General features: G+C 30.9%; 1 long non-coding RNA gene across 3 annotated transcripts; it reads right to left on the reverse strand.

Annotated features, from left to right (window-relative positions):
- Nucleotides 1-216: 216 nt before the first annotated feature.
- Nucleotides 217-21,173, reverse strand: LOC112755065 (uncharacterized). Of its 3 annotated transcripts, none has more exons than XR_003178891.3 (4): nucleotides 21,034-21,173; nucleotides 18,727-18,802; nucleotides 9,103-9,447; nucleotides 217-504 (listed from the first exon to the last, which is right to left on the reverse strand). It is a non-coding gene; the product is annotated as an uncharacterized lncRNA (long non-coding RNA). The 3 variants fall into 3 exon arrangements; XR_003178890.3 differs by lacking the exon at nucleotides 217-504 and adding an exon at nucleotides 3,482-4,082; XR_003178889.3 differs by lacking the exons at nucleotides 217-504; nucleotides 9,103-9,447 and adding an exon at nucleotides 13,467-13,898.

Below are 21,173 nucleotides of genomic sequence, written 5' to 3' on the forward strand. Positions count from 1 at the left end.
GATGGCTCCTGCAACTGTCCAAAGTTGCCAGGTAAATGGCTCGGTGAACATCCATGCTGATTCTTCAGACTTTGCTAGAACTAACATTGATAATCTTGATTCTGCATATGGCACAGTGAAGTCCACATATGACAATCTTTTCTCTAGTATGGTAATATCTCCAATAACAGCATCATAAGTCTTCTAAAAATAAAAAAAATAATAAGATACATGGTTGTAATTAGAACACATTAGAATTGTAACATTTTGATAAGTGAACTTGGACATAATTGTTCATTGTAATAGACTTAGTCATATCAATATTACATCATAACATTTTTACATAGATGAAGGTAGAAATAGAAGAACTATTATTACCTCAATTTCTCTAAAACATTAGCTGGCTCTATTGGAAATGTGCAGAAATTAGAAGTAAAAACAATTAGGTGAAAACCAAAAGGTGAGGATACTTCTCATTTCTTTGTCATTGAGTGACTCCAGTGATTTTTAATAGCATTGTTAGCCCTGATTCAATGAAGATAAAATGAATTAGCAGGTTTGTTAAACATTAGGAAGATATCTATCTAGTTGCTTCAGAAAATGCATATGCATTCATCATTTGTTTTTAATCTCTTATTATTCTTCAACTTTTCTTTAATTTGGAATGGCTAGTGATCTATTAGTCACAAAAAATAAGATGTTCACAAACTAAGCTCATACATAAACCATGGTGACTGAAGAAAGAAAATTAACAAAATTCAACAAATGGATAATTATTTCACATTCTGAAATTTGAATCGACAAAGTACTAGACACTTAATTTATAGATATATCTCAACACCTCTGCATCAACAAAGGAGAATAGCCTCTAATGGAAAAAGTTGAACCTAATGATCACCTAAACTGTGAATCCTAACATCATTTTTACTTCATAAAGAAATTAAAATTTTCAATAGAGAATAACAATTTCTCATTTAACTCTATTTACCTTTATAATATATCAAATCAACTTAACTAAACCTCAAATCATTTGCCTTGACCTAAAAAATTTACAAAAGCGGAGTACATTAGAACACAAGAAGCAAGATTGTGTATAACTTCGACAAAAATATATCATCAAATTATCACAACAGCTAATATCTTTTGAAAAATTTGAAGAACTGAAGAAAGCAAAGAACAAGAAAAAATTAGGAATAAATGCAGCTTCAATCGAAGGTTCCAGAGACTCCTGCTTGCTCGCATTCCTGATCTCCTCAGCTAGCGCCACCAAGTCCGTGCTTTGAGTGCTTCAAGTCATCGGAGCAAAAGTAGAACCAATGGCAGAACCCGTCGTAGAAGACGATGCAGAAGCAAAAATCTAAAGCATTAGCTCAACGATCTAAATGGAATCGTCACTGAAATACACGAGAGGCGAGAACTCCACAAATTCTCCATGATCACCTCATCCTCCATTCATAACTCCATCGTCAACGTGTTGATGGAGGAGACTTGTCGGCAATGGCGGCAAGGAGATGAATGGCGGTGGCGATGAAATTGAGATTTTAAGATTTCAGACCCTCCCTCATTTTCTCTCTCGAAGAATTCTTGATTTTTGTTTACTTTTGGTATGGGGCTATGGGTTTAGTGAGTATTTGTTTGGTTTGAGTTTTTTTATAATTAATTTGGTTGAAAATATTATAACAGTGGGAGTTTTTGTTAGTTATTTATAATTGTGACAAATAAAATATACTATGGAGATTTTAATAACTCCCACTAAAAAATTTCTACAAATAAATAAGAATTTTATAGTGGCCCTTGGTGGAAAAATGAAAGAGAGAAAAGAAAACCAAAAGAAAGAAAAATGGAAAAAGAAACAAAAGGAAAACAGATAATATGGAGTAGTTTTTAAATTCTAAATTCTAAATCATATTATTTTTCTCCGTATATGTTTTGTATGTTAAACGGCCGAATAAAAAAAATTCTAAGGGGTCAACTATAATATAAACCAACTAAGCCAATTCTTTTTTATTTTTAATTTTAAAATTCAAAAAATTACAATAATAGGATTTTTTTTAACAAATTTATTTTTTAACTAGTTGATTGGAACTAGAATTAAAATATACACACTGAGTCATTTAAATAACTAGTTAATTTAGTTTTCTATAAATTATAGTACATAAATTTAGAATTATTTATGTTATGTGTTATGATATAAATTTATTTTATGTAGTAAATTTGTGTTTATTTTATATTATAGATAGAACATTTATTTCTCCTGATATAATATAGGATTTACAAATGTAAATATGTAGGGGTGAAAACAAGTCTTAATAGAGAAAAAGAGTCGAATACATACATGAGTATATTCTATCTATTTAGTTATACATTCCTTTATGATATATACATAAATTTATTACCAAGTGAATTATTATGTTATCATAAGTGTTTCACATACGTAAATTAGTCTTGGAAACTCTGAACTTCTTAAACACTATCTAAAACCGATTTCTTAAATTCTCAATAACATTCTCCTTTGGACATAAACCCCAACTATAAGCTAAAGCGAGTAAAAAATCAAAAAAATTTATACGGTCCTAAGCAATCACAACACAATATCAAATATATGCAAATTATGGTATTCTTTACTATAGATTCGGATGTCAAAGAATTGTGGTCGGGACTAGCTATCCAACCTGATTAGGATGAGTTATCCGGCCATTACTAGGACGAATTATCCAGTCTCACCAGAAAATCAATTTATACAAAAATCAACACCTCATATCATAGGTGCGAAGATACTACATCGAACCATAAAGTGATCTAATAACAAATAGTGCTTCTCTCAGTCTCGTATTCCTAAAAGAACTAACATTGTATGACAAAGAAAATAATGCTGTATTCAATATTTGTCATAAAGAATTGATGTGGTGCATCATCAATAATCTCTTTTTCAAAATTAGGGACTATGTTTTAGGATGCATGTTCAACGAAGTCCTAATTTAGACACACTAAATATTTCTCATAATAATCTTATAAGTTGGCCCTTAAGCAATAATAATTCATTGCCTATACAATTATTAGGCACTAACTTCTTAACAAGTCTCTTGCCGTAAACCACATATCACATAAAATATGACTCCAAGACAACTCTTTTTATTACTCATGGTATCACCACTTGATCAAAGCTCAATGTAACCTATAACGATTCAAGCTTACAAATGATAGTCAATGAAATTACTAAACGTGGTTGAATTATGTTTGTTTTCTTCTTTTTTTTTTTGAAAAATTGTTGTTTTGTTAGTTAAAACAACTTCCGAAGTTATCAGCATATATCTATTTAAAATAAAAATCTTGAGTAGTTTGATCATTCAGGTTATCCAAGTGTCAAGATTTTAGATTACTCATTACTGTTCATGTCATGTATGTATGTATTCTTGTTAATAATATTTTTTTTTCGAATGGCCATCACACCTATCTGTAAGCCTATTGTTTCTCCTACATACTCCTCTTTGGAGGAAAATTGTGGAGGAATTTCAAATAAAATTTAATGTAATTGCAATTTGAATTTCGAATGCACCCGCCTACATTTAGATGTTGTATATATATATATATATATCACATATAGCAGCGTGTAGAAATATATAATCTAACATGGGTGAAAGGTGTGACTTTCTTGAAGAAATCTCCACAACGAGAGCAGATTGGATCATTAAGGTTTATGTTGTAAGGATGTGGTATGGTCCTCCACGACCAAATAGTAGTGAAATTGGTGCTTTAGAGATTGCATTCCACGGCTCGAAGGTGTGTTTAAACCATATTAACTTCTAAATTAATATCTGGAATTTGTTCAAACTATCATATAACATTATTGTTACTTTATTGTTACTAGGGCTGCAGGATACACTGCACGATTCCAAAATCAGTGGTACGACTATTCCGGCCCATTCTGTCGGAGGGACAGCTATATAGTATTTCTTTTTTTTATAGTCCAAAAGAACAATATGTGGATGAAGTGCAGATCGCTTCAGTATAGGGTCAGCTTATTACAAAGAAGCATGGTTGTTCATACCCCTAAACCGCTCTTTCCGTTTCATCCATTTACATTTAGGAGTATTGCGTCTATCCTGCAAGAAGAAAGACTTGATCAGAATTTTCTTTTTGGTAATGGTTTAGTCTAGACTCCGTTTTAATGTTATTCTTTTATGGTTTATCCATTGACATAGAACATCTTTTTGCATTTTAGATGTGCTAGCAGAGGTTATAGGGAAGGAGAACCCAAAGGATTTGGTTACCAAGCAAGGACAGAAGAGCAAGCAATTAGGGTTGTTAGTGGAGGACCTTGAGTAAGTGTTGTATATTTAAAGCCTTATGACAATCAGGTTGATGTACAACTATTTTAATTTTTGTCAAACATGTTAACAACTTACAATATATCAGGAAGAATTCTATTAGCTGTACCCTATTTGGTTCACTAGTGGATTTGATACAACCCTATTTAGATGGTGATAAGACTGAACCTCTCATAGTTACATTCCAACTATTCAGAGAAAAGGAATGGAATTGTATGAATCTAATGCTATAAATGGTTTAAAATGTTAAATAAAGATGTTTTTTAATATAATGATCATGTTTATTGTTTTGGCTTGATATTCAGGGAAGATTAGTATTCATAGTAGTTTTGACACGTCTAACCTCCACATAAATCCCAATATTAAGGAGGCCGAACTATTTAAAAAGAGGTATATATCTATTAATAAGTTCGTGAAAATAACATATCATATAAATATACTCAATCTTCTGTTATATAGTTTGGTGGATAGCACTCAAGGTATAGTTGTTTTTCATCCCAGAGGATAAATCATTTGTCGTCCAGTTCATATCGATTTGCTATCGATGAGCTCAGGAAAGGGATATGCAAAGTTGAAACAATAGACAATGTGTTGAATGCAAGTGATGTGAGCATATAAAACAATCATATAACCTTTTGAATATGCCCATACATCATTATTTTTTATTTTAAGAATATAATTTTTTTAGGTTGGATTTAAATGAATACTATGTACGATTGTTGACTTTGATGTCAGGAGAAATGATTGGTTCTTCATAGCTTGCAAGTATTGTCATAAAAAATGCAAAAAGATAGAGGAGATGTTTGAGTGTGACCATTGCCACAAGAAGGCCGTTCAGGTAGACTTGCGGTATAAGCTTCAAGCTTATGTTTCTGATGCAACTGGAAGTATGTGTGTAGTGTTGTGGGATACAGAAGCAAGCCAAATTTTAGGGTTGAGTGCAACCAAAGTCAAAGAAAGCTACAGTGAGGTACAATGAACATATTGCAATTTGTTTATCCCTCATTTAAGACATAGCATTAACATCCTTTTGATTATTTTAAGAATTCATAATGAAGGATGATTCTGGTAATTCTTACCCGAAAGTACTAAAGACAGCCTTGGACATGAAGTTGATATTAAGGATTAATGTGAAAAGTAGTAATTTGAATGGTAATGAGAACGTGTATAATGTCACAAAAGCTTGCATTGATGAGCACCTTATCCATAAATACAGCCAGTCTGTAAATGAATAATCTGTGGAGGTAAGGAAATTTGAAAATAGCAACCCTTACAATAAATTTATATATTTTTATGAACTGTATCTCTTAAAAAATTATGCAAAACAAGTCTATTGGATATTGCAGGGGTTGGAAAATGTTATAGCTTGGATTGTACTACTGATGTTTATCTTGGTGATGATGAATCTGTCCAAGGTGGACAGGTAAGTTTTTTAATGTATAAAAAAGAAAATTTCAGTGATTAAAAAAGTATGATTAGAGTGTTAATTATTACTAACTATTTAATTTATTTTGATCATCAAGAATCCATCAATGAGTCTAAGACAGTTACCAGCAGTAAGCGAAGAGCTAAAAGGATTGATGCAGGAATTATAGGAATAGTTGCGAAAGACTTGGAGAGTATACCCGTAGGACAGTTGTCAAGTACTAAGAAGCCAAAGTTGAGTATTAATAAAGAAAAGAATCTCTAGACTTTGTTCTAACTTAGAGAGCTAAAAGGATTGATGCAAGAAATAGGAGTAGCTGTGAAAGACTTGAAGAGTATATCCATAGGGCTATTGTCAAGTACTAAGAAGCCAAGGTTGAGTATTAAAAAAGAAAAGAATCTCTAGACTTTGTTCTAACAAATGGTACTTAGTTTAATTAGTTGTTGTTTAATTAGTAATTATGTTTATGCCTCTAGAAAGTGTTCTTTTAGAATTTCATTTTTTAGTTTGTATTGATGTTAGTGACTTAATATTTCCTGCATGGAGTAACCCATATCAGGATAGTTGATTATTATAAATTGTCTATCTATATCCCAAACTTACAATTATCATATTGTAAGAGTACTATATATATACAATATAATTACAAGGTACAGATTCAATAACAATTATACATAAGAGAAATCATTTACAAATTAGAAAAGAAACTATTAGAATATGGTATATCAACTTTCACTATTCTCAATCCAAAAATAATTAATAACCTTTAGAGGATGGTCAAGGCATGCAACCAAATATATAGATTGTAAATATATATATATATATAATAAATTGAGAAAATATATCTGATTTTAATATTATATTTATATTTATTCAAATACAAAAAACTGTTGACAAAAGAGAAGCAAAATATATTAAAGGTTGGGTTAAATCATCCCTTCCAGCATAGGTAAACCTATGCTCATCAATATTTGCTTATACTATAAGAAAAAAGATATTCAATGAGGCATTGTATACTGTTTTGACAGTGATATACATTTAAAATAACAAGCAATCTGCTACATTGGAGGCTGTGAAACCAAACACGATTTGAAATAGTAACCTTTGGATTTTGTTGGGTATAGTCTTTTTCTAAGATTTATATTTGAAGGTAAAAAGAATAGGGTTTAAATAATAAATTAAAATCACACACGTGACTCATATATGGGATAAAGTAGTGACTATAAATACCCTATATAAGAATACTCAGCAGATTATAGGTATTCACATTACATCCATTTCGCCGACATCAACATGAGCCAAAGTTCTACCTCAGCAGAGATGAACCTGGAACAAGTTTTCCTGGATGATATCTTGCTCGAAATTTTTAGGAGAAGCAAACCAAAAACAACAGCAAGATGCAGGGCGCTAGGTAAAGTATGGAATGAGATATTATCTGAATATAGTTTTATGAAGGAGAACACGTTTGTAACTAAGGGTAAACACTTGAACCTGCTACTTCAAGTTGGTTTAGCTGCTTGGGTGTATTCGCCAGATAACATAAGTATGATTGATTGTGTCAGTGGAGCCGTCATACCATGTCAGCTGCCTATTGAGATTGATCAATCTGGATGGTGGAGTGTTATTGGGTCTGAATATGGGATGCTATGTCTGAGATATAGTATCAATGGTTTTAATTCTGAGGTGTTGGTTTGAAATCCCCTTCTGAAAAGTCTTCGGTGCTTGGAAGACCTTGCTGACAACTATGTTGTCAAGCTATGATTGGGTATGCATTTGGTTTCACTCCTAGAACTGATAAGTATTTCATTGTACATGTATCAAAGAGGCATATTAGATATCGATTTCTTCACTGCAATGTGTATGACTCGGCTTATAGGGAATAGAGACATAGTTATATACTTATATTAAGGATCCAAGGCTGAAGAATCTGGGTGGAAGTTCTGTCATACACGAAGGCAAGGCTTTTTTTATCAATTGGGTGGGAAGGTAATCTAGTATTTCTAGTGATATAGTTATCTTTGACGTGGTGATGTTCGAAACCCAAAAAATTAAGATAAGTGGTTCTCCAAACCAGGCTCAAAAGCCATATTTTCAATCTGTCACTATTTTTCAAGACAATTTGTGTTTAATGGGTTATGAAATATCCAATATGGGATGGCACACTATTTTATCTAAGGTTAACATTGAAACCTTTAATATTGTTCTTGGAGGAAGTTTATGGAAAATAGGCAAAGAAAAATTCTTTGCAACCCCAATTTTATTATTGGTGAAGATCTAATCAGAGTTCACGAAAGGATTAAAAGTTCAAAGAGGAGAAATTTACCTCTTTCAACAGAGGTCTCAGTATCTAAAGTCAATATGATTACTCACGAAAGGTATACCATTTACTATAGTTCATGGCCCTATGAGATGTGTCTCAAGTCTGTTTCAATTGTATCCCAAGGGTTGCTTATTCCCTAAAGGTTCTGTGTTGTTAGTAGAAGTAGTGCTATTAATATTTCTTTTATATTATTAGTTGGTTTATCAAGTGTTATAATCATGTAGTTGTATCAGTTATTAATAAGTATATCATGAAGTGTTTCGTAATGTGACTTTTGTTCATATTAATAAGTAGTTGTATTAGTCATTGATAAGTAATTAATGAAGTGTTATTACTATTTATGATGAATCTAAACCTCTTCTGCTCTCACTTTTTAGCAAAGTAAGTACAATTCATTTGTTACTATAGAAATATTCTTTAATGTATTTGAAAATAATGTAAACAATTATAGTACCCAAAGTTGAAATCATTCAAAATATATATTTTATTTAATATGCTAAAATGACTGTTTTTAAAGAATTTCGATTTATTTAAAAAAAATAATGTATTCAAATAATTATCTTTTAATGTTTGGGGTTTAGGATTTGTGATTTAGGGTTTAAGGTTTAGGGTTTAGCATTTAGGTTTGGGTTTGGGTTTGGGTTTAGGTTTAGGTTTCAGGGTTTAGGATTTAGGGTTTATTATTGGATGTCTATATTATTTATTCTAAAGTAGATACCTAATTTGAAAAAGAAATATTATTAAATATCAAATAAATTTTAGACAAAAATTTAAAGATAAAAATGTAGAGGTAAGTAAAATAAAGAATTTTTAGCTATGAAAATAAATGAACTGAAAACCCTAATACACCTACTCCAAAAAAATTTCGAATCAAACACAGCCAGTAGATAATAGAATCATCATTATCAACAACAACCCTAAGCAATATCTATTCCAATCCATCGTTCACTTCCACATCAAAAAGAAATATCACTCAGTATACCAAAACACGGTACAGAAGCAGGTAGAATTAGCAATATAAGAAGCAACTACAAATCTAAATAGAGTACCTGTGAAGTGAAGCCTATTGTCCTCGGTGATCACTAATCCCAAACAATCATCAAATCAATCAATGTAAACCCTACTGCATGTTCTGATAGAAGATCTTCACCTCTGTCATCATTAGATCGGAGAGAGAAGCTATTCATCGCCGCCATGATTAGAACTGAGAAAATGCTGCAGCAGGCAACTATAGAGCAGAGGAGGAAATCATAGGGCAAAATTATATCGCAACATCCACCTCCTTCATATAGACTGTAACCTTTCCGAATCTATGGGAGAGTTGTTAAGAGACAAAAATGCAGAGCCTAAGAAGAAGACAATGCGAACGCCATCATGTTATTTCCCAAAGACCCCTAAAATTGAAATAAGTGGAGTGAAAATGGGTTTATAGGGTATGGATAAGAAACGGTAAAATAGGATAACTGTGGAAAAGGGGTTTATAGGCCTGAGGTAAATTGAAAGGGCATAGGGAATGAGTGAAGGTTGCAGATAATTTTTTTATCTTTCAAGAGAGATTTTTCTATCACATCAATGTTTCTCTACTCATTCAAAACTAAAATAATAGAGAAAAATAAAAGAGAATAGTCAACATTCTATTAATGATATAGAATTGAATTGCATTTTATGATGACTTAAATTTTAATTAGAGTTAAATTAAATTTTAGTAATTAAAATGAATTAATAAAATTCTAGAATTGAATTGAATTTTTGTGTTTAAAATATCTATAAAATAAATTAAAATTTTATAACAGACAACTTCATCTTTTATTAATATAACATCATTTTTATACAATAAATGTATTTATTTATTAAACTATATGAAATAATTTAAATACATCTGAAAATTTTAAATTTAAAAGCCACTAATATTAATTAAGTTGAAGGAAAGGGAAAATAAGACAATTACTAAAAAGAAAACAAATACACTATTTTAAAAACAAAATAGAATAGTTAATATTATATTAATTATATAGAAGTGAATTGAATTTTATGATGAATTAAAGTTCAATTAGAATTGAATTAAATTTTAGTATTTAAAATGAGTTAATAAATTTTAGACAAAAAAATTAAAGCTAAAAAAATGTAGAGGTAGGTAAAATAAATAATCTTTAGGTATGAAAATAAAATTAATCGGAGACAAATATGTACACACATTGTCGTAGATCCTTTTACATCCCAGTTTTAATTATTCGATTAATCTACATATTAATTTACAGTTAAATCAATCAAGTATATACATGTGTACAAAAACAAAATATTCTTACACAATAAAAAAGGTAGAGAAAACTAAAATCTGAAGAAAATACAAGAAAATCAGGTTGTGATGCTTTTTCATTCCCACAAATTGACCATCTAGCGTTTACATATTCATTAAGGTAGGGTGTATTTTAATGACATATTGTCTTTATTATACAGAAAATTTTTCTAATTTCAAACACTAGAATTTTATATTTATATCGAGTATTGTTGTTAACAAACTCACAAGAAAGTTTGGAATACCATTTACAATGAGTTAGTGAAAATGAGTGATATCACACCCAAACATTCTTTTTCCAGGATCAAAAGTTGCCTTGATGATGGAGATATTTTTCAAGGCCAACTTGAAAATTGTGATGCAGTGTAGGGTTCTTAATAAGTTCTGGAATGAAATGCTCTTAGCCTATAGTTTAATGAAAGAGCTTACATTTAAGAACATGGATAAAATATAAAAGTGTGTTTATGCATATTGAGCTTCCAACGTGGGAAACTTCAACAATGAATATGACAAGCATTGATCCTATTCACGGTACCGTGAGATCATGCGAGCTATCATTCACCGTGTCTAATCTTGGTTGGTGGAATGTCATTAGTTCATACTATGACAATATCTGTATAAGGTACACTATTGGAGGCTTTTTATCTGAGTTGATTGTGTGGAATCCTTTGATGAAATGTGTCAAGTTTCTTTTTGATCCTGCTTCTAAATAATGTTGTCCAACTATTTTTGGTTATGCATTTAGGTATATTCGGAATACTGATAATTATTTCATAGTTTATGTTTCAAAGCGGTATTTTAATGATAAGTTTTTGCAATATCATGTGTTTGACTCATCACAAGGCTCTTGAATTAATAGTAAAAGCAAGAACTTAAAGCTACATAGGTTAGGATTTCACAATATTGTCTATCAAGCAAAGACATTTTGGAATAACTGGGTTGAAAGTACACAATATTCTGTTGCCAATTGTGTTGTCATGTTCGCTATATATCTTTGCAAGTTTAAAAAAATAAAGGTTCCAAGAAAAGCAAATAAAGACTTTCAATATCTTATTGTTTATGGGGATAATCCTTGCTTTGTATCTCATGAGAGTAGACCAAATGGAAATCGGGTCAACTTTTGGAAGGTAGATATCGAAGATGGTGGCTTTTTTCATTGGAAGCATATAACAAGGATAACTAATGTTGGTATTATTACTAACCCTAGCGTAAAGGTTAATGTTGAATTTCTAATGTTTAATGAGGATGACAGAAGCAATGATAATGATAATGTTGCAGCATCTCCAGGATTTTCTATCTCTAAGCTCAATATGCATACTTGAGGTAGGAAACTTTTGTATACAGGACACGGGTACAAGATATAATGTTTAAGTCTATTACTAAAGTTCTTCATGGTTTGCTTAGGCCATGAAAGATGAAAAAATTGTACCGGAATACTTTCTAATAAAAAAATACTATATATATGATAGTACTATGCTTTAGAAGTTCTTTAGGCTCCTATGTTTCAATTATAATTTTGATCTGTATGTTGTACTTGCTTTATGACAATTATCTTATAATTATTAAGAGGATTTATTCATTTGATATAGTTGTGTACATTATTCTCGTCCATTACTCCTAATTTTATAGCAGATAGACATTTCTTTTAACTACACAATCTTCTAAAAGATATCATTTAATTAATAATTTCTTTGTGACATTGAATTTATTAATAAGACAAGGTTTATCATATATTCAGATTAATACATAGAAACCATTTCACAAGCCCGATTGTTTTTATTTGGTAATTGAAGCCAAACATAGATAAAAAACCTATAAAATTGATGCGATTGAGGTGGATTTTTAAAGAAAATAAAAGAATCACTCTCCATTATCACTAAATATCTATATTATCTATTGTTGGAATTATTCAGCATTATGTTAACATTTGGTTTTCCTCTGTGGGACATCGGACGTGATTGGCTTACAAGCATTCATGGAGAATCTCAAGCCACTGCACCTATTAGGTTATCATTCAATACATCCGAATTTGGATGGTGGAGTGTCATTGGGTGTGACAATGGGTTGGTGTGTTTGAGGTACAGCGTTCATGGACTCCCATCCGAGATCATGTTGTGGAATCCTCTAACAAGGAGAACACGAGTTTTAAAAGATCCTGGATCAATTCATTCTTTGTATGTTGTTTGTATATATAATTTTGGATATACGAGTGGCATTGACCAGTACTATGTAGTTCACGGTTATAAGAGGAGTTTTCAAGACAGGAGGCTGGAGTTCACATATTATGATTCTCGAATGAATGACTGGACTGAGCATGTCATCAATGACAAAGTAATTTAGAAGTTAGGGTCGAATAGCGTTTGGCTGAACGGTGTTGTCTTCTGGATTAATTAGGTTGGTAAGAACTATAGCCACCCACTTTGTGTTGTGTGTTATGATTGAAATCAGGTCAGCTTAATTGGTACACAATCCTGAAGAAAGCCAAGAAGAAGTTCCAATATCTTTCGGCTCCTAATGATAAGGTCTGATATGTTTCATATGATAGTACATGTCACGATGATACGATTGGCATATGGAAATTAGACACGGATGCATCCAAGAAAGATTACTATAACAACTCACAATCCGATACATTCTAAAAACATTTTTTCCATCCATTCTCAAACCAGTAATTGTTTAAGCAATAGGAATTCATCAATCTTGGAAAGTTAAACAGTTGACATTTCTATTATGGAACCTTGCATTAACACAGGTATCTAGTATTATAGATTATATTGGCTTAGTTATATGTATCGGCTAAATTTTGTAAATTTGATATATCACTCAATGCAGAAGATCATTTGCTAACATCTGATGAGACATTAAACAATGGAGTTGTCAACGTAACAGATATGTTGTTAGAAGGAATCTGATGAGACACTAATCCTCTAATTTTTTTAATGTTTGTTCTTAGGCGACGGAACAGAGTGCAACAATTCGGTATATACAGAAGGTAATGTGGTTTCTATTGTTAAACTACAATAACTTATTTGGATCTTGTAATAATTAGTAGAAATAGACTAAGGTTACTAAATGTTAATTCACATATACTCTTAATAAGGTTGATCTCACAAGTAGTATTTATAGTTCTTCATTATTGAATTAAAAAATAGCAAGAATTTAACTCAAATTCCTATTTGGATATGTGTGTCTGTTGCAGAATATATTAACCATGGTGAATGCATCTATGAGTGTGAATTTTGTAATGCTCTTTTTTGGTACAATGAAAGAATTGAAAAATATTATAATGCAACTATTCCTAAGTACATGCTATGTTATAGAGGAGGTCAGGTTCAGTTGCCTCAACTAAAATAATCTCCTATTCTTCAACGTCTAATGTGGAATAATGATGATAGAAACAAGAACTTTTGTGAGAATCTTCGAACATACAATAGCATGTTTGCATTCACATCTTTGGGGGTAAAGTCGACAAAGTCATTAATCGAGGCAGAAGTCCACCAACATTTATACTTTATGGACAAAACTACCACCTTGGCAGTCTTATTCCTCCTGAAAGATCAAGTGCTAAATTTGCTTAATTATATATATATGACACGGACAATGAGATATCTAATAGAATCCAAGTTGTAAGGTATATATTCTTAGTGGTGTATCTCTATATTAAATTTCATTCAATTAATAAATTTAATTTATTAGATTTATTTTTCTTCTTGCATTGTTAAGGGTGCTCAATCAAGGTATATTAATATGATTTCTTTTCTTTCTAAAGTGGATTAAACATGATTTAAAATTAAGAAATAATCACTGATTATATTTCTTTTATTATTTTAGTAGGGTTTACCTAATTATAGACATTAAAGTTAGTCCTTAATCATGTTTAATAATTTCATGAACCATATAATAAAGCAGTGATTTAATTTTGGACAATAGAAATGATCAAAGGAGCAAAGTTGATATGCTAATTGTCCAAGAACTAAAGGAGATGCTTGATAAAAATAATGTGTTGGTAAAGTCATTTTGTATGGTTAGAGACTCTTTGAACAATGGCACTCAAAAAAATGTTAAGCTTAGGCTTATTGGTAAGAGAGGACGAGAGGGAAGAAGATATAATTTGCCTTCAGTATCAAAAGTGGCTGGATTAATTGTGGGTGATTTTGATGCATCACGAACTAAGAGAGATATTGTTTTTCAAACCCAAAGTGGAAGTCTTCAGCGTATAGCAGAACTCAATCCATCTTATCTTGGATTACAATATCCAATTTTGTTTCCATATGGAGAGGATGGCTTTTGAGAGCATATACCACTTAATCGCATTAAAAGAAAGAATGACAACAAAGAAAAGTGTGTAACCATGAGGGACTATTTTGCATTTTATATTCAGGAAAGATTCTCGAACAGTTCTCTTTTGCTTTATTCTAGATAACTATTCCAACAATTTAGAGTTGATGCTTATTCAATGATCGAATCATCTCGACTAAATTACTATCATTTTCACCAGGAAAATGTAAGGTGTGATCTCTACAAAGGTATCTGTGAAGCTGTTGTGAATGGAGATAATTTGGCAACTACACACGGTAGACGTATAGTCTTAGCAGCAACTTTTGTTAGAGGTCCTAGATACATGATTCAGAATTATCAAGATGCTATGGCAATTTGTACCAAAGTTGGTTATCCTGATTTATTATTGACTTTTACATGCAATCCTAAATGGCCAAAAATAGTGGATCATTTGTCTACTAGGGGACTAAAAGCTGAAGACAAGCCTGACATTGTATGTAGAATGTTTAAAATGAAGCTAGATAGCTTAATTAAAGATCTTCGTGTGAATATGTTATTTGGAAGGGTCATTGCAGGTATTTTGTTAGTAAGATTTTCGGTTGAATAGATTAGTTACATTTTGTAATAACATAGTGACAAACCTTTTATACGAATTAAATTCATATTAACTATTATTTTTTCTTTTCACTATGGTATATACACTATTGAATTCCAGAAGCGTGGTTTGCCTCATGCACATATACTATTATTTCTTCATGAAAGGGACAAGTACCCTACTCCTGATGATATTGATAAGATTATATCTGCGAAAATACAAGATAAAAGCGTTGATGCAAAGTACTATAAAGTAGTCAGTAACTTGATGATTCATGGTCCATGTGGAGCTTCCTTAAAGGATTCACCATGTATGGACAATGGTAGGTGCTTGAGGAATTTTCCTAAGTGTTTTATTGATTCCACTTCTATTGATGATGATGGATATCCTGTTTATCACCGCAGAGACACTAGCAGAACTATAAAGAAATCTGGGATTGAATTAGATAACAGACGGGTTGTTCCACACAATCGAAGTTTATTGTTAAAATATGGTGCTCACATCAATGTTGAGTGATGCAATCAATCTAGGTCAATTAAATATTTGTTCAAGTATGTTAACAGGGGTCATGACTGTGTTACTGCTTCTTTTTACCACAAGGGGTCTACAGAATCAGTATGTGATGAGATTGACGAGATAAATATATACTATGATTGTAGGTATTTATCTCCATGCGAAGTAGCTTGGCGAATTATGGGATATGATATCCATTACAGGTACCCAGCAGTCATCCACCTACCTTTTCACTTGCCAAGCGAACAGATTGTTTTATTCAAAGATCACGAATCATTGAAAGATGTGGTTGAAAGGCCAACTATCAATCAATCCATGTTCTTGGCATGGTTTGAAGCAAATTGTGAATTCGAGGAAGCAAAACAATTGAGCTATGTAGACTTTCCTTCCAAATTTGTATGGAATGCTAATTCCAAGAAATGGCATCGAAGAAGGTCACATCAAGTAATTGGTCGTGTTTATTTTGTTCCTCCTTCTTTAGGGGAATGATATTATCATAGGATACTTCTCAATTTGGTGAAAGGACCAACAAGTTATGAAGAAGGCATGTTTTTCTCGCGGTTTATTGGATGATGATAGAGAATATATTGAAGCAATTGAAGAAACAATCATTTGGGGTTATGGCGAATACCTTAGGAATCTATTTGCCACTCTTTTGTTTTCTAACTCAATGACTAGACACCTATATGTTTGGGAGAAGACATGAAAAATACTCTCCGATGGTATACTTCATAATAGAAGAAGACTACTTAACCATCTAAGTATTAACTTGCTTCTAAATTTTTATAATTTTCAAATGACATATTTCTATATCAATGTTTGCACTTGATTAATTCTTTCTAATGCAGGACTAACAATATCCGACAATGAGTTGTTAAATCTCACTCTCATAGAAATTGAAACAATTCTCAAGTAGAATAATCGTAGTCTAATGGACTACCCTGACATGCCTTTTCCTAACACTGATTTTGGGGTGGGGTTTCTTGCAATCTTTCAAATAATAACCTAATCAATGACAAATTGTTGTACGACAGACAAGACTTAAGATCAAAGTATTTAATAAATCTTGCGAAGATGACCACTGAGCAAAAGAATGTTTATGATACTATTATCAACAGTGTCAACCGGGGTGAGGGTGGTTTTTATTTTCTATATGGCTACGGTGGTATAGGGAAGACATTCATATGACAAACTCTTGCTGCATCTTTGCGTTGAAGAGGTCAAATTGTATTAACAGTTGCTTCTAGTGGTATAGCATCTTTGCTAATTCCTGGCAGTAGAACGGCTCATTCTAGATTTGCAATCCTTTAAATGTTGACCAATTTTCAACTTGCAACATTAGACAAGGAAGCCAATTAGCCGAGTTGATAGTGAAATCTAAGTTGATTATATGGGATGAAGCTCCAATGGTCAATAAATTTTGTTTTGAAGCTCTTGATCGTACCATGAGAGATTTGCTTAATATTGTTAACTCCAATAGTGAAAATCTACCATTTGGCGGTAAAACAATTGTGTTGGAGGTGATTTTTGACAGATTTTACCCGTAATACCTAAAGGTTCTAGACAAGATGTAGTTAATGCAACCATCAATTCATATTATTTATGGGATCATTGTAAGGTGTTGAAGTTGATTCAAAACATGAGATTAAAAAGATCTAACAACATTGAAAGATCTGATCAAAGCTTAAGGGAGTTTGCATATTGGTTATTGAAGATAGGAGATGGTAAGATCGGTGAGATTTCTGATGGTATTAGCAGAATCAAAATTCCAGATGACATCTTGATAAAAGATTGGATTAATCCAATTGAAACTGTTGTAACATCTACATTCAAGAACTACATTGAGGATCCGGATGACGAGAAGAATTTATAAGATAGAGCCGTGTTGGCACCAACACTTCAGACTGTAGATGAGATTAATGAATATATGATGAAGATTAATCAAAGACAGCATGTTTCTTACTCCAGTGCTGATATGGCTTGCAAGTCCGAGACACAAACAGATGTTGCTGCAGCTCTTCACACCCCTGAATTTTTTAATGGTCTCAAGTATTCCGGTCTTCCAAACCACGAAATCAAATTGAAGGTTGGTATAAACCGATTATGCTTCTTAGAAACATTGATCATTCTTCAGGTTTATGCAATGGGACACAGTTGATTGTTACTCAGCTTCGGAAACGAATTATTGAAGCTAAAGTAATTACTGGGAGTAATGCAGGACAGAAAGTGTTCATACCACGTATGAACCTGTCCCCTTTTGATCATAGGATCCCCTTTAAATTTAACCAAAGACAGTTTCCTATAATGGTTTTCTATGCTATGACTATAAATAAGAGTCAAGGTCAATCTTTATCTAATGTAAGCTTACTTTTAAGGAAGCCTGTTTTTAGCCAAGGTCAACTGTAGCTCTTTCTTGAGTAACAACCAGACAAGGTCTCAAGATACTAATTTCTAATGAAGCAGGAAAAGAGTCAAATGTGACAGATAATGTTGTCTATAATGAAGTTTTTAAAAATCTGGATTGAAAGTAATATTTCGAATGTATTTTATTCCCTTTAAAAAGTGTTATTGTGATATATCTTAGATTTATCACGCCAAAGAAGGAAGACTTATGTTTATAGAAAGGTGCTGATATAATCGTAGATTTATCATATTTATGTTTTAATCATATGTTTTATTACTTTATTGTTATTAGCAAAAACTTCTTTGAATGATTTCTTAAGATTGTTTCTTCTAAAATTTTTAAGGTCGAATTTATCCTATGTTTTAAGCTATGATAGTTACACTTACATGTATCTTTTAATCTTAGTATGATTCACAATATATGATATATATTGATATACTGAATGCTAATAAATTTATATTCATTTCAAAGTACTGACTAACATACACATGCAAGATTATCCACCAGAAACAAACATATTATAATTGAGATAAAGCCAAAAAATTATTTGATGTTTAACTGAATCACGCATATCTTAACTCACTAACCTTATATGTAGATATCTATCATATCAACATCTTGACATGCAATGCTTCCTATCATTCACTGTTTATTAGTAATTATCTAGCATAGACAAAATCATAATGTTAAAACCAGGTTAGTCTGAAAAAGAATAAAGCAACAAGGTTACAATTGAGTTCAGTAATAAAGCAAATCTTCAAAATATGCAGGACCATATAAACCAATCATAACTATAGTAGCTTAACATCTCTCTACTTTGTAATATAATCTCAAGACTAATAAATTAACCAGAAGCAACTTAACATCTAACAACGGCTTAATTAATAAAAACTCAGATATGATTTAATTATAAAGTTTTTTTTAGGTGGTATGATTAAATGTGAAAACGTCAGCCAAAGTTTTTAATTGAAGTTTTAAATTTGTGTTTGAGAAAACATGTCATAGTAACAGTTGATTCTTTTTTTCAATTATATAATATCTCAGTGTTATAACGTGGACAAACCGTATAAAGCGTTATTAACAAATATGACAAAGTTGTTGAACATTAAAAAAAATGCCATGACAATTATGTCATAAATAGCTTAAGTCAGAATAATATTTTTAATTGATTAAGTTATAGCATTAAGTTATAACAATAACTTTTTCAAATACAATTTTTTAGTAAAAAGTATTAAATATTTAATTGCTGCTCATTCAGTATCACAAAGTAGATAATTGTTGAGTTTATTATGTAAAAGTGTTTCTTTTATTTGAGACATTTAGAATAGTGGTTGAAAGCTAGGAAAAAAATCTTAGGGTTGTTGAGTTTATTATGTAAAAGTGTTTTTTTTATTTGAGACATTTAGAATGGTAGCTCAAAGCTAAGAAAAAAATCATATGTGTGTATAATAATAATAATAATAATAATAATAATAATTATCATGAATTAACAAATGAAATGAAACAAACGATTGCATATTTGTACTTTATTTTTTGGAGATTATCAAAAAACAAGATCGTAAAAAAAGTAGTTTTACAAGAAATTTGAATTAAAAAAAATTTATTGGTTGAAAAAAATATAATGCTTTAAGTGTAATAGAGATTTTTTTTGAGATCCATATTTGTAGTATGAAACAATTAAAAAATTGTTAAAATTAGAATGATTAAATCATTAAATCATTAAATCCAGTGATGGAGCTACGTTAATGGGAAGGGGGCAATGGCCTCCCCATATTAATAATTTGTACATACTAAGTCTTTAATTGTTTACTTTGGCCCCTCTTAATTTTCAATTTTTCTCTCTTAATTTATATTTTTCATGTTGGCCGCTCACAAAAAAATTTCTAGCTCCAACACAAATCTTGCGCAAGTTCTTAAATAGTCATTACGTGAGTGTATATTCATAATGATGTTGTTCCTCGGCTTTAAAGTTAACTCGTTAAAACCAAACTACAATTAAAATTAATAATTAAATAGCTTCTTAGTCAGAATATAAGAAGAATATACAATAGAGGACATCTTGGTGTGAGAAATGAATATAGAGATAGAGGTTGAAGAAAATATACAACCATAAATTATTACACAAATTCTATATCAAAACAATTATTCTTATAACCTCATTTTTAAATATATCAATAAAAAAAGATATACAATGAAATTTAAAATTGTACAATTAACTTCTTTCACATTCAAAAAATTGATATTTGTGTTTCCATTTTAGATAGGTGTCAAAGCCAGTCACTAAAATAGATTCACTAAAAATGAACTATAAATATAATATATTTAGAAACTATATAACAACAGACTAATACATAAACAAGTAATTCATTAATAATATATATCATTTAGTGTGTAAATAGATTTTTGGAAAGAAAATATATATCAGGTATGGATAGATAAATAAATTAAATAGTAATTTTTCAGTATTTACTTTTTTCACTAATTTTGAAGGAATGTGTAAAACTACTCTATAACCACAGATTAATACACCAACCAGTAATTCACTAATAATATATATCTTTTCATGTATAGATATATTTCTCGAAAGAAAATACATATCAAGTAGGTACAAATAAATAAATAAAATTGTGATTTTTCAGTATTTGCTTTTCTCACCTAGAATGAATATTTAAACTATGCTCTAAATTCTCGAAAACGAAAAAATTGTGTCCGTGTGAGTTTTTTGCTAGGATTATTGCAAAGCAAACTTACAGACCACTTACATGCACATTAAAAAAAATTACATAATCATTTTTTTACACAATCACAAAAAACACACAAATATTTAATATTATTATTAATGAAATTAGAATATGCGTAAGACACATATATTATTAGTAAGAATAATTCAGTACCTTTTAGTCGAGATCTACAAGAGAAACTTTACCGAAAGAAACAGCAGATGCTTTCAGCCAGGTCGTGAGGAATTCAAATCAATAGGAAGGTCAAAAAAAAGTGAAATACAGCAAAAAAAAAAAAAAACAGAAACAGTTAG

This window comes from Arachis hypogaea, chromosome 16 (genome assembly GCF_003086295.3).
Source record: "Arachis hypogaea cultivar Tifrunner chromosome 16, arahy.Tifrunner.gnm2.J5K5, whole genome shotgun sequence".
NCBI lineage: Eukaryota > Viridiplantae > Streptophyta > Magnoliopsida > Fabales > Fabaceae > Arachis > Arachis hypogaea.